Source organism: Manacus candei, unplaced genomic scaffold (assembly GCF_025592945.1).
Source record: "Manacus candei isolate 608988 ecotype Guabito, Panama unplaced genomic scaffold, ASM2559294v1 h1tg000017l, whole genome shotgun sequence".
In the NCBI taxonomy this organism is placed as follows: Eukaryota; Metazoa; Chordata; class Aves; order Passeriformes; family Pipridae; genus Manacus; species Manacus candei.
In genome coordinates, this window is record NW_026138065.1 from 5,382,700 (window position 1) to 5,397,322 (window position 14,623).

The 14,623-nt window shown below is 34.8% G+C and overlaps 1 protein-coding gene across 9 annotated transcripts in view; it reads right to left on the reverse strand.

Annotated features, from left to right (window-relative positions):
* Window positions 1–14,623, reverse strand: part of RGS7 (regulator of G protein signaling 7) — a 266,491-nt gene that overhangs the window by 135,061 nt on the left and 116,807 nt on the right. The window lies entirely within an intron of this gene.

Sequence of the window (14,623 nt, forward strand, 5' to 3'; positions counted from 1 at the left end):
AGAAGTTGTCAAAAATCATTGGTGGATATAAAACTTCATTTTTTTATTGTATTAATAGTATTGTACCACATATAAAAGCAAAATAGACACGTACAGACAAAATAGACACATATAGACTTCTAGGGGACCGATACAGTTCTCAAATAGACTGTTCAAAACAAAAATAGAGCTTTTAAGTTCAAAGTCAAAATTCCTTCTTTTCTTTAGAGAAGGGGAAAAAATACAGCATGAAGCAATTTTGCATCCCTGGAGACAGCAGAGCCAGAAACCCAAGATTTCTTTCCAAGTAATGAAGTCGGTATAAAAATATTTAAGATTGATTTACTATTTTTTTTATATACTCTTATATTAGCTCAGTTTTTCCAACTCAATTTTTAGGCTAATTTGGATCATATATTTTATAAATTACACCCAACTCAAAGGTTCACTTTCCTGTGAACTACAAATAGCAAGCCCTTTTACTGGAAAACACAACAAATATTTGGAATCATTGGGTTATTTAATTTCAATCATTTCATAATTGAAGTTTACACATTTTCAACTTCATTCTTTCTTTCTTTCTTTCAATATCTAACTTCTCAAAATATTCAATGAAATTGTGATAAAATTAATTACAACTATTTTTAATTAAATCACCAAGATACTCCACATGAAAAACTCTGTGTGATAGGGCATTTTATACTCTTTTATTAGTCAAAGCTTAAAAAAGTTTTCTATCTCACCTCTATGCCCTAATAGGTTCCCAAAGAATTGATTTAAAGTTTGTGGCTGGGGTGGGTTGTGGAAGCAGACTAACATAAAATTCTGTCATGCACCTTTTTTCCACTGAAATCAGATGACCCACATTAGCAAACAGCAAAGCAGCATTGGGTGCAGCTGTGCATTAACTGGCCCAATAAGTGAGTTGTATAGAGCCAGAAAACAGAACAGCATTTGGGATCACCCATAGTGTATGTAGGAAAAAAACCAAAAATCCATATCGAGAAAAAAACCCAAATCAATGAGTGCAACTGCTTATGAAAAATCTATTTACACAGAGAGTGTCTGGAGGTTCCCATGCTCCATGTACTTATGGATCATACATTGACAACCCAAGGAATGCAAATCCAAAAATTACACAGAAGTAGCAATTATTAGTAAGATTTGAAAAACTGAGCCTATTGCTCAGAATTAAGCAATGTGCAAATGTAACAGAAGAAATGAACCAATGTTCATCTGACATGGAATTTAATAATTTAAATAGAAAAGGCTATTAATAGATCTCTGAAGAAATTGTTGACACAATTTCTTCACACAATTGTTGACACTACCTATAAAGGGAGTCTGTCCCTTTGTTTATTACACATATAATAACTGAAGGCCTGTATCGACCCCTTCTAAATTCAGTTGGTAAACTGTCTTATTGAATTATTCATTATTCATTAAATGAATTCGAAGTCACTCAAATTCAAGTGAATATCTTCTTTGATCAAATTCGATGATAAATTCCACACATGAGCAGAGTAAGCTTTTAAGAATATTGCTAGAACTGCAATGTATGTTACACTAGGGTAAAGTTTAGAAGGCAATACATAAGGCAACATGATAAAAGTATATTTGCATTATAATAAAGATTACTACAAGCAAAGGGCATGAACTTGGAACACAGTATTAGACGTAGAGAGATGTAGTTACCACTTGCTCAAGAACACGTGCAAATATTTAATGCCCAGCATTGTTAGTGCTGTCAGTAATCAGTCTTTTGAGGGTACATGGAATGAATTGTTAAGTGACATTCACATATGCTTCCCTAAACTTGCTTTGTGGACAGGATTTATTCTAAACTGTATAAAATCTAACTCTGATAGGGACTGCAGCTCTGGGAAAGTTCTCTGGTTTTGATCAACAAAGTGAGCTCTAGCATGTCTGCACTGCAAAATTACACCTTCCCCATCATGTCAAACTTATATTATTGTTCTGTATTAGGAGTGAATACCCTCTGTGCAAAAGGCAGCTCACATTCCAGACAGCATCATTATGTACTACCTGGTTAACTCAGTGAAAAAAGATTACTTCCTAAGTGAGTGGGAATGTTCTGAAACAACACACAACACAAGATATGGCTAATTAGTTACAGTTGACCTGGGATTCTGCATGTTACATGTTAGACTACAAAATTCTTATTTGTTCTGTCCCTTTTTGTACAGAAATCTATGAAGTCGCTTGTGGTTTGTGGTTATCTTAAATCTTAAACATAAGAACTCGAGAAAACAAAGGGCAATTTTTAAAAAACAATTTCAATTAAAGATTCAAAACTATCTAATCCAACATATGCAGGTGTACAGTTTAACTTTCAATATATGTAGTGGCTATTTCTGTTTTAGCTGCTTTAAATTCAGCAAATATATAATCTCTTCCACTGAAAAACATCTCATTTACTTATACTTGGGAAGCAGCAGTCAAGGCACTTCTCAGTCATTCATCAAAAATGACCTAAGACAATGAAAGGGTAGAACAGTTTAATTAGAAAGATGAAAGAAAATCTTAATCTAATTTTGCTCAAGAAGCCTAATCTGGGAAACACATGCTGCTGCCTGACGTAATAATTTTCCTTCCTGAGGTATCACTGTTTTCTTGTGAGTCACCTGCCCTGATGCTGAAAAGTAAAATACAGACTTCTTTATTTTACCTCAGAATTAGACTTTCACAGTTCTTTTCATATGTTGTTACCTGGCTAAACCTGACTGTCTCTGATCTTGCAATGGGATCTTTTCAGCCCTAAACATTCTCAAAGAACTCAGAGGAAAAAAATCCACAAATAATTTCCCTCCTGATCATTCTGTAAATTGAACTCAATATACTTGAAAAAAAGAAGTTTTATAAGCACATCTTTTTTTGGTCATCATTATACATCACTAACAGGGGAAGTGTAGCTAGGAAGAAGTTCCCAGGGCATCACAGATTCTACAGCCTTTCTAAATAAAAGTATTCTTCAAAATATGTGCAACTTATTTACCAGTGAGGCAATTCTAACCCTGACAAAAACTCACTAACCTTCTAATGCACTGGCAACTCAGAAAAAACTTAAAATATTAATATTTAAAATTTCATTTGTCTCCCTGTGAAAATAATTTGAAGCCTCATCTTGACATTTAAGGACTCTGTGAAATCTATTTCAAAGACTAACTCTATGACAACAGTGACAAAGCATCTTATAATGAAGCAAAAAAAAAGAGGATAGCAATATCCTGTAATAGAAAGGCTACAGCTTACAGGAGTCATTGAATAACAACTCACTCTGCTCCAAATACACTGGGAGCTAGGCATGCAGGCATGCATGACTTACCCCAGGAGCAGAACCCATACAGAACTAACACACCCACAAAGTCAGTAGTATCTGACCATGAGGAAAAGAGATTAAAAGTTATCAAATGGGAAATAAAGTTGATGGTTCTCATTGATGTGTGTTGCTAAGAGTCCATTGAAGGACTATGCTTATTAGGGTTTTCTTCTTCAATATGACCATAACAGGCTTCTGCCATGTGGGGTATGATTCACCTCTTCTGTCTTTAATCATCACCTACATGAAGGGATTTGTCTTTCTCCATTGTTGGCAGTGGAGGTCTTGACTGCAAACCAAGATTGATATCCTTTAGCGACTTATAGCTAGGTGAAATGAATATAACTCCTAGGTGTAGAATTCTTCTGGTTCCTTAGATTTCAGTGCCATGTGGTCTGAGAGGAGAGACCCTGATCTTTAAATTTCTATATCTAAATATGAATTTCATTGCTAACCATCTGCACATCTTGCAAAAATAATCAACTTTCACCATAATTCAGCATCACTGCATCTTAAAAAGTAGGGGGTTTCATTAGTTCAAAGACAAGAAAAGTCAAAAGTGCAAAAGGTTTGCAAGTTCAGGACAACAATTTTTTTATTCCTGTAAAATTTAGCCTAGATAACTCCACATAAAAATGATCACTAGATACAAGGATTCCAATAGTAGAAAAAGTAATTGGTCTGGAATTAACTGAAATTCAAGAGATACATGGTAAAAACTTGAAGCTTTGATCCACTCAGACATATACAGATATATCAATTTGATTTCTGTTCCTAAAAAAAAAAATAATTCAGTGACAGGGAATTAAGAGTATACCCAGGGACATTAGAATGAAACTGAGCATAATTTTGTACTCAGTATCGTACCTCAGAACAGGAGATTGCTCTTACATTGAGTGTACTGGGGTTCACCCACAGTACAACTTTCTTAATTTTGCTAAAATCTTTCTTCTTCCTCTTACACAAATGCAGGGGTGGAATAACCCAGTGGAGCTAACTACAGACCTCATCCAAACTTATTAAGAAGTAAAAAGAGTTACAGTATGTAAAGATTTCTTACACACTATACAACAAGTTTCCTTAGAGATTTTTTTCCCCTCCTTACTTCCTTAGACATTTTTTCCCTTGCTATTTTAGCATTTTACAGAGTCTGAAGTTGTTAGTGCAGCTGGCAAGAAGGTTGCAGGAGGTTTCCTTAGCCATACAGAGGCACATCAAGCAACATGAGCTGAACAAAACCTGCAGGGTAGGAGAAAGATGCAACATTCCTTACAAGGTATCTTCCAACACATGCAAAAGATTAGATAGATAGACAGATAGATAGATAGATAGATTCTCATCTTAGTAGTATACTTATTAGTATTACACTGGTAATTAGTTTCCTGTACCTGCTCTTCCTTTCAGCAGTGCTCCTCTCAAACCCCATTGTACTACTTATGCTCTGTCTCGCAGGCTGTCAATTATACTACAAATTTTCTGTTGAGACTTTCATATTTACATGAATGGCTTAACTACCCCATCAATGTTTCAGTTTAGGAACCTCAGTCTTCCCATGTGAGCTGCTCTTTGCCCAGACTACACATGCCAACAATCACTGCAATATCCTTCTTTAATCATCATAGTGCCTCCTGAGAGCTGCCCAAATCAGTGAAACAGGGGTCTTTGTTCAGCTAGTTAGGATGCATCACTGAGAAGAAAAGAGCACAAAATACAGGAACTACAAATCCCAGGAAGCTGTACTGACAAGCACAGATACAGGCAAACTGATTGCCTGATCAAATATTTTGCTCACCAAACTAAAACAAATAATCTCAGTTTAGGAGTGCTGACAACCATTTTTCTAAATCAAGTGTGTAAAAAAGAGATGGTTTAATATCTCTGTATCAAAGATTTTAGCATTTTACATTTAATGCAGAATTGGGTTATTTCAACTCTTCATTCCTACTTGGGATGAAAACCAAGTTTAAAACATTCAGCAGTCCAGAAAAGTACATTTAGATTTTTGACTAAAGTACAGCACTAAAAGTTGAGATTGAAACATGCAAGATTAACCAAACTGTTAATGATAGTCATGCACAAAGTCTCTGAGCTTGTTTAAAAAAAATCAAACAGTCAGGATTTCCTATAAGAGAGCAGTATTGCATCTCTGGTCTACCAAGACAGGAAGCTACCCTAAGTACTCTCTGATGAACATTATATTAGAGAATAACTTAATTAAAAGAATACAAGAATTACTGGTCTCATTCTTTTCAGAGTCTCTGTTTGCTGAAGTAATTATTTGACATCATAAAAACAAATGACAAACTGTCCTAGTTAGGACAGCTGAGATCAGTTCATCATGGTGGGTGTAACCCAAAACTGTATTCTATAGCCTTCCATGTCATTTCCCAGAAACTAGACTATTGTTGTCAATAGACTATTCGCACCCTCTGCCCATAGAGCATGGTGGGTGTAACCCAAAACTGTATTCTATAGCCTTCCATGTCATTTCCCAGAAACTAGACTATTGTTGTCAATAGACTATTCGCACCTTCTGCCCATAGAGCCTGACTCCTCAGGCTATAAACTAGGTGTTAAGAGGCCTGTGAGATAGGAGGATGTTTCTGTCCTCACACCCTTTGTGAACTCCCCGCCCTGAGGAGAGTACCAAGCATTCCTGCCTGAACTGGAGGATATATAATCTTGGAGTTTTGGAACATTTTTCAACCCACTCGTGGGATCCAGAGGACGGCTGCATTTCATCGCTCTCAACCAGACTTAGACCACCACTGGACTGCGATCACCAGTTCTGGCCAGACTGCAGCAGCTCTCCCACCAGCAGGTTCTTCCCCTCTCCCTTTACTTTGGACTCAAACAGGGCCCAAGGAACACCACTTTGTTCAGGCCCCAGGGTACTGGGTTACACATTTGGGTTTTTGTGGGTTGAGACCAATTGTTTGTTTGTATTATTGTACTTACTGTATTATTTTAATAAATTGTTATTCTGACTTATAATCTCTCCTTTGAGTTGGGTTCATTCCCCCTGCTGGTTAACTTTTAAACCAGCACACAAACCAACGCAAAAGTTTCCAATCATATTAAATAGATGCTATGGAGATAGTTTGAAAAGCCTAATTTTCTACATATACCTATGATGCTGGCACCTCTGCTCATGTTCCTTTCCTTCCATAGTATGAAGACACTGGTATGAGCAAACAGTTCATTCTCTGGCTTTAAACAGAATGTCTGTGGAGAGCCAAGGATGTTCTGCTTTCACATGTAGCACAAAAGTCTATATTGAAGCATTAGCTATCATCAGTCTTACGGCTTCATTTGTAGTTTTCAATCTAAATTTCTACTTAAGGTTCAAATTTATTTGCCCTCTTTAGCCGTACTGTGTCAGATACAACAGGTAATGTTCCAGACTGGCTGTAAAACAAGTGTGGTACTATACACACTAACAGCCTGTGCTTACATTAAATGAGTGCAAACCTTTTTCATTTATTAAGAATAATTTAGGCTATTTTTAATTCATTTGAAAATCAATGCCAATTTTGTGCAACTATTTTCGAAACCTGAGTTTTTCCGAATTAAAGGAACAGTCCCACTGGGCTTCTCCCTACCATCAACCCTGTCTGTTCATTACTGAGCTTGCATCAATACGATAGGCTCTGCACACTTTTCTGATTTAGAATTGGCTTCAAATTATAATTTTAAGCATATTCTTGTCTTATTTACATAACTAAAATGCCAAATCAACAAACCCATCATTTTATTTTAAAATTGCATGTAGTTTAATAAAATTCATACAAGTAGTTCTTGTGCTTTTCATTCCTACACCTATCTTAATAAAGAAGGGCAACTTAAAAGCATACTTTAAACTTCTGTCATTAACATGTAATCATGTGGCCTGCTCAGAAGCTACAGCTGTCAGTGATTCCTAGGTAAAGATCGAATAAAGGTTAATCCCCAGCAAATAAAAACTGTACAATATTGAATGGAAAATCTTGGAAATACCATATAATATATTCTGCAGATAGCAACTGATGCTAATAAGTAATTATATTTTCTCCCAAGGACTGCTAATGTTGAGCTAGTGGTTTGATGCCCCAACATGTCACGAGATATGACTTTTTTTTCTGTTTCATACACTGGGTAAACGGAAGGTCTCCTGTGAAGGACTAGGAATCAGAATGGGGAAAATTTCAGAAGTGGAAAAAGATGTACAGTGATTGAAAGTACTTTATGATACAGACTTTACAGTTATTATGTATATACACATTGTATGCTTCCCCAGAATTTGTATTTCCCGGGCATGTTCAGGCTTGTCCGCTTCCCTGCTTTCCTGCGGATTGGCTGGAGAAGCTGCAGAGAGGAGACGGCCTCCATTTGCCCCTTCTCTCCCCAGTTCCTCCCACGTTCCTCTCTCTTTTGCCTGTGCCCCTATCCTGATTTGCTTCCTCGTTTGTCTGTCTCATGCTCCACCCCATGTCCTGGCCCTTTCCCCATCTAAAACTCGTAAAACCCCGACACACCTGAATAAAGCATCCATTTTGCACCTCCACCTTGTCCCCGAACCCATCCGTGCTGTGTCACGGCCCCATTCCCCTCTCCCCTTGGACCATGGCAATCTCCCAGTAATCTTTTATTTCTATCTCCACTCTGCAGTTATTTCTTACTGTGCCTCCTTTGGATAAGTTGAACTGAAGACATTTTAATACTGTATTTCACCAAAAAAAAAAAGTTCTTTATTCTAATTCAGAAAAATAGTGCAAGTTTGCTTCTGTCAATATATATTTTGAGAATTTAGCACATCATAATTTTGTCAATAAATCTATAACACTTCATGAGCTATTACTCCCATTTTTTTCAAGTAGATAAATTTTGTTTCACCTAAGGTCCCTACACCTAGATACATAGGACATGCATCCTGTTCACTGAATGCATATTGATGCCATGCAGCTGGACTGTGATCAGTAGACTGACGTAGTTTCTAAAAACTACTCAACAGGCATTACAGATAAAACACATAATTTTAGAGGAATATATCATACTGATTCATCTTTGGAATTGAGAAAAGATTATAGAAAATGCTATAATAACTCTACAAAAAGTCAGGTAGTTGGCAACTCCAGCTTCCTGGCCCTCATGAAAATGCAATTTCAAACAACAAAAAACATATTAAGTAAGGGAAAAAAGTTATATTTTTTTTAAATTAAACACTTGAAAAATAATTCAAGTATGCTTTAAAATTGTTTCATACTATTAATACTTCATGACTTATTTTTACCCCAGCCTTTCCAAGCAAAGAAGCATGTTTGATATTTAGGAAATATCAAAATCAGACACAGAAAATATAAAAGTTTATGCACTGATCCAAATATTACTACTTTAAATGAATGGTTTTCATGTTTAAATTATAGATAACATTTCAGTTTATTATCTGGGGGTTTTTTTGAACATAAACATTATTATTATAATCAATTAAAAATACAAATTCCTCAAAACTTGAATGCTAGTGTTGCACAACAAAACTGGGGAAAGCTTATCCAAAGGAGTTAAAAAAACCCCATCCAAATGGTGAAACTTCAAGACCACTGAAGTCAATGATAATTTGGGAAATTGCATTGCAGCTTTCAGTAAAATCATTATTTCCATCACAGGTGTGAAACATTGGTTGGAATGACAGAGGAAAAGGAAGCATCACTGTGGGTACTTGAGAAGGAAAAAAACGCAGGTTGATAAAGATGGTCTTGGTGAAAGAGTAATTTTATTAATAGCAGGATTTCTGTAAGAATATTGCATTCCAAAAATATAATTTTTTTAAAGCAACTAAACCTATAAATAAATTTTATTATTCTGTCATGTCATGACTTAAACTTCTAAGCTGTGCTACCAGCTTAGAATGTTTCTTGGGCAAAATACATATTTTTAAAATACAGTCTCTCAAAGTCAAGATATTTCCTAAGTTGTACTGATCATTCATGATATGATAGTCCTGACCTTAAAAATGGAGTCTTCTGTATATTTTAGATACAGAGAAGCTCATCTGGAAACCTGACCTCTGAGAACCCAAATGGACCTTTCAAAACAATATTACAAAAATGGTCAAAATGTTTGGATTTTTTCCCAAAAAGGAGAAAAATAAAATGACAAAATTCAACAGGAAAAAGAAAAAAGAAAAAAGAAAAAAAGAAAAAAAAAAAAAAAAGAAAAAGAAAAAGAAAAAAAAAAAAGAAAAAAGAAGTAGCAAAGTCTGGTAGCCTGGTCACTACGCAGGCTGAAATTAAAAGAAATAAATGCAGACATTTTTTGCAGGAGACGCAAAATAAGGAATTAAGATAGCTTATACATAGGTAACTCAGAAACAAAGGCGAAATGTAGCTATTGGCATATTTTGCCTTCACAGAAAACACTCACAAAAATATTAGCTATAGTAGAGCCATGATATACTCATCTACCTGAAACAAAGTGACATTCCCCAGTGGAATACTTACACTGACTCCAACATATTGTCATTTAATTCTAAAGTCTTCAAAACCAGATGTTTTCTAAATTGGTACATCTTTCTTATTTATGTCATCTGTTACTAATGATTTTAAATCTAAATTTGTCTAGTTGGAATCTCTTTTCCTTGCTCATCAAATGATCCCAAACATTACAAAGCCACATCACTGCAGCAAATCATTTCAGAAGCAGCTACTGCTGACCAAGGAGGAGACCTTTTTAGAGAAGTTCAATATCATCATCCTTCAAACACTGAAGAGGGAAAAAGTAATTATAAGAAATTTTTCAAATTACATTGACAGAAATAACATTTTGGGGCAAACAATTATAAGAAAATGGAATAATAATTTAGAAAATGACTGTGAGGTATCACAGAATCATAGAAAAGCTTGGGTTAGAACAAACTTCCAAAGATCATCTAGTCCAAACCCCCTGCTATGAGCAGAGACACTTTCAACTAATGCAGGGTGCTCAGAGCCCCATCCAACCTGACCTTAGATGTGTCCAGGGATGGAGCATCCACCACCTCTCTGGGCAACCCGTGCAGTGTTTCACTAATATAAGGACGAAGATAAAGCCTAATTAGTTTGGTGACTTCTGCATTGCTCTCTGCCCTATGGAGGGGGAAAACTGAAGGAGGCAAGGTGGTCTTCTACTTCTTCAACATCTAGAGAACAGAGATATTTTACAAAAACTAGATTTCTAGTTCTCTTGGTCCTTTAAATTGCTTCAAGGCATTAAATCCCATTAAATACAGAAGCATAACTGCAACCATAAAAACAGATTCTTGCCACTGACTTTTAAATTATGCTCTTATAAAAAAGTTGTTCTTCATTGCATTACAGTATGGTAAGCTTTCAGTGTCAATTCTATTTGGCATTTTAAAAAAGAGGCTGCTGATGTAATATGGTAATGTAGCATTATATGACGGATTGGTTTCACAGTAGTCTGTTCACCCTCTGTTACACAACTTACTTGAAAAAAGGTATTTTATTTTACCTAACCTAAATAGATAGAAAATAGACAGTTGTGTGCGTTCTGGCTGTGTCAGTTCTTAAAGCATGTCAAATGTAAAAGAAAGGAAAACAAAAGAAGTACTGAACTACTGATCTGCCATGTGAGCAATACAGATAAAGAATGGAAAAAGTCCACCGAAAATGCAATCATGGTACATTCCCTACGCAAAAAAAAAAAAAAAAAAAAAAAAACATATCTAGAAGAGTACTGAAATAAATGAAACAGAGCATTTAAAACATTTTCCATAAAAATTTAGCTGCCAGCATTCCAATAACGCCAGTATGTTTTCCCTCCTTATTAAAAATCTTATCATCATCTCCCCTTTGAGCCAGCAGAAGCTCCAGGCCTGATCATCTTTTTATTCCTCTTGAGAACATGACACACACTGTAGTAATTTTCATGCTAAAACACAAACCTATCTCATATAACTCTTGCTAGTAGCAATTCAGGAACTGTAATGCAAACTATAGGTTTATGTAAGACAAGCAAAGCAGACAAATATTAGCCTGTCCTTCAGTGACAAAAATTATGTATTTCTCCATGTCAAGAAATATTTCTTCACCTCTCATTGACTATACAGATTAGTCAAGCTTCTCATCAGAACATTAGAAAATTTAAGAAAAATAGGTCGTAGGTCTTCTTATCCAGCAAGGAGAAATAAAAAATAAGTTCTACTTGCATTTAAAAAACAAAAATATTGTGGTGAGTTTATGTGGAAGGTAAAAGTTCTTTTTTTTTCTGCATTGTTTTACAGTTTTGAAACATATTTTAATGTGAATGCAGAAAAAAAACAACCAAACAAAATGTATTTGCTATGAAACAAAATTTTTAAAAATATTTTGTGTCAAACAGCTGTTTTCATTTAAAAAAGGTATTTCTGTCATCTATTACTTAGGCATATAATTTATAAAAAGAGTAATTAAAATAAGTGAAATTTGCAAAGAATGTCGAAATTGTCGCTATTTGATTTATAATTTCTCAGCATCCCCAGAGTTATTCCACTATAGGATTCTAGCTATATAAGCCTGACTCTAAGACAAATTTAAAATCTTGTTATCCTAAGAGTAAATGTTTCTATGGCATTCGCAAAATTCTGGCATTCTGATAAAAATTACTTATATCATAGCAAAAGGAACTTGATTAACAGAATGCAGCACATTGGTTCCTTTAGCAGTTATTTGGAATAAGTGAGTTAGTCAGAATTTTGATAAGGGTTTTTTATTCTGCACAATTAATGGACAAAACAGAAATGAAAGTTCCTTGTTTAAAAATGAAAGCTAAGTTAGTCATATTCTTCCATCAAAGCAGGCTTTCCCAGGAGCTTTCTTAAAAGGAACCCTTGATAAAGTACAGTAGCGTCAATCCGCACCTAATTCCATTGCACATAGTGACCTCACAACACACACAGATTGACCTCTTGGCTTCATATTTTAAAAGTAAAGTTACCTGATTTCCTTCTCCACCCATCAAAAAGGGTATGTTTGTTCTCAATCCCACTCTACACTGCTGTACTTTTACAAGGATCCTCTGCCATGTAATGACTCAGGAGCAATTTCAGTAAAGCCTTATTTATCAAAGCACTTAAACAGTTGGTAAACTTTAAGGTGAACATTTTCTAAGAAAATAGAAGTAACTAAATACCTAAGTCTCATTAAAAACCAGTGGACTGACATATCAAAAGACGGTGGGTGACACAGTGAAGAATCTGTACGTTCCAATGTTTTCGAAATAGGACCCCATTTCAATGTGACATTTCCTAGTTTATATTTTGGCTGGTTGCAGTATAATTAGGAAAAGTAGAACACATTTTATGATACTTCCTTTCAATACTATGTAGCAATTACATCAGCTCTAGAACACTACTGGACTTGTTCTAAAGGAATTAAGGAAATTTAAAATGGACTGTCTGCCTCTGTCTTATTTAATTTTTCTCTGCTTTTAAAAACATGAATTTTTCTTATGAATTCATGTTATATTTTTACAGAAAATCCAACCATATTTTTATTTCCTTGAGGATAAAGAGAGCAAAAAAGGCTATTTTGCCATCAAACCACTAGAGCTTTTGAATTCTCATGATTAATACACTTTAAAACAAAATAGGTCTGAATGTTCTGTACTTGTCCAATTTAGTCATAGTTTGACATTTACAGTATTTACATTTTATTTTCCTTTGTAGTCATTTTCCTTTTGATTAGAAATATTCTATGTCTTTATTGTCAAACTGTGTTTGTGCCACACAAGGAAGTAGAGCAGCAGTCATTAAAAGATTTGAAATATGTGAGATCTGAAAATTGTGCAAAATGGCTATAAAACCATTTCTTTAGTCTATCTGATACGTGATTGAGAAAGGAGATATTCTTTTGTCAAAAAAGAGTTTTGGTTTATATTTATATTATATAAACATACTATTATATGTATGCAATGAGATAAGGACAATATTAAAATCAGACACACTGTAACTTAAGAAACAAAAAGTGAAAATGGATTTAAGTGAATTAAAATTAAAACAACAACAACAACAAATCAGGATTAAAGCCCAGAAATCCATTTGTGAAATTATTTCTTAATCCAGAAAAATATTAGGCATAACTCTTCAGAAAAAAATTGGAAAATGTTAGGTTTTCACCAAATTTTATTTTGCCAGAAGGACAGGCTCATTCTATTTATTTGTTATGGTGAGCAGATATATGATATAATGCATATTGGAAGTCTGTATGCCATATACACCTTTCTGTCAACTCAATCTCAAATTTCTCAGCTGATATGTACTTCGTTAATTTGAAGAGTTGGAAAAGTCAAAATCTCTGTACTAGAATGAGTTGGATCAAACTGGAAACTTTAATGTGAGCCTTAGAAACTCTACATCACAATTTTCATAGAGAGTTACTTTCAGAACAGAAAAGTTTAATTGCATTAAAGCCATTTCTCACTTGAAAAATCACAAGCCTTTTGAAAGAAGTCTTTTTTTCCATCACCAGTTTATTTGTTTTACCAGTTTATAGGAGGGAAAGTAACAAGGTTTAACAATCAAAGCATTACTTCAGGGAATCCTGTATCTTTGCTAGGGAGTGTTTAGAATGACCCATCTCACACTACAAATATATTAGATATGAATAATTGCTAGAAAAAATGAGACTCTTACTAAAAAAACATCCATATGTTCCTATGGAGAGCAATTACGCTGCAAGAGATCTCCACACTAATAAATTAAAATATAATAAATAGAGGTAGTCTGCAAGTACCTACATCTTCCAAGCAGAAACCACAGATTGCTACTTTGGCTGACAAGAGGTAATAGATTACACAACTAGTCTTTATCCAGGAAAAATTAGGGGGCTGCAGATGTTGAGTACAAATACAGTAAACCCTCTGTTCTGATTGTTTCAAATAAGGTGGGAGAAAAGTAAAATACCTAAACATATCAACAGTGATAAGATTCCTCTGGTATTTGGTAAAATTGAACAAGTTGCATTTAGCAGAGGAATCACTTAACTAGGACTTGAAAATTCTCGGTTTTCTTCTCCACTTTGCTACCAACTGATACTTGGCAAATCATTGCAATCTCCAGTGGCTGAGAAATATGAGACACAGCTAAGGAAAAAAACATTAAATAAATTACTTTCTAAACACTTTCGACTTGTTGGAGCATTGTAATGCTAGATAATATTAAAGCATTCAGATTTTCCATAGACTTGAGTTTCTTTCAGTTCCAGAAAGCTACAGTCATGACACTTTTTCCCACCCTATGTCTTCTCAGAGGTATGAATTAAAGCCTAGTGTAGTGAGTGAAGACATTTCCCT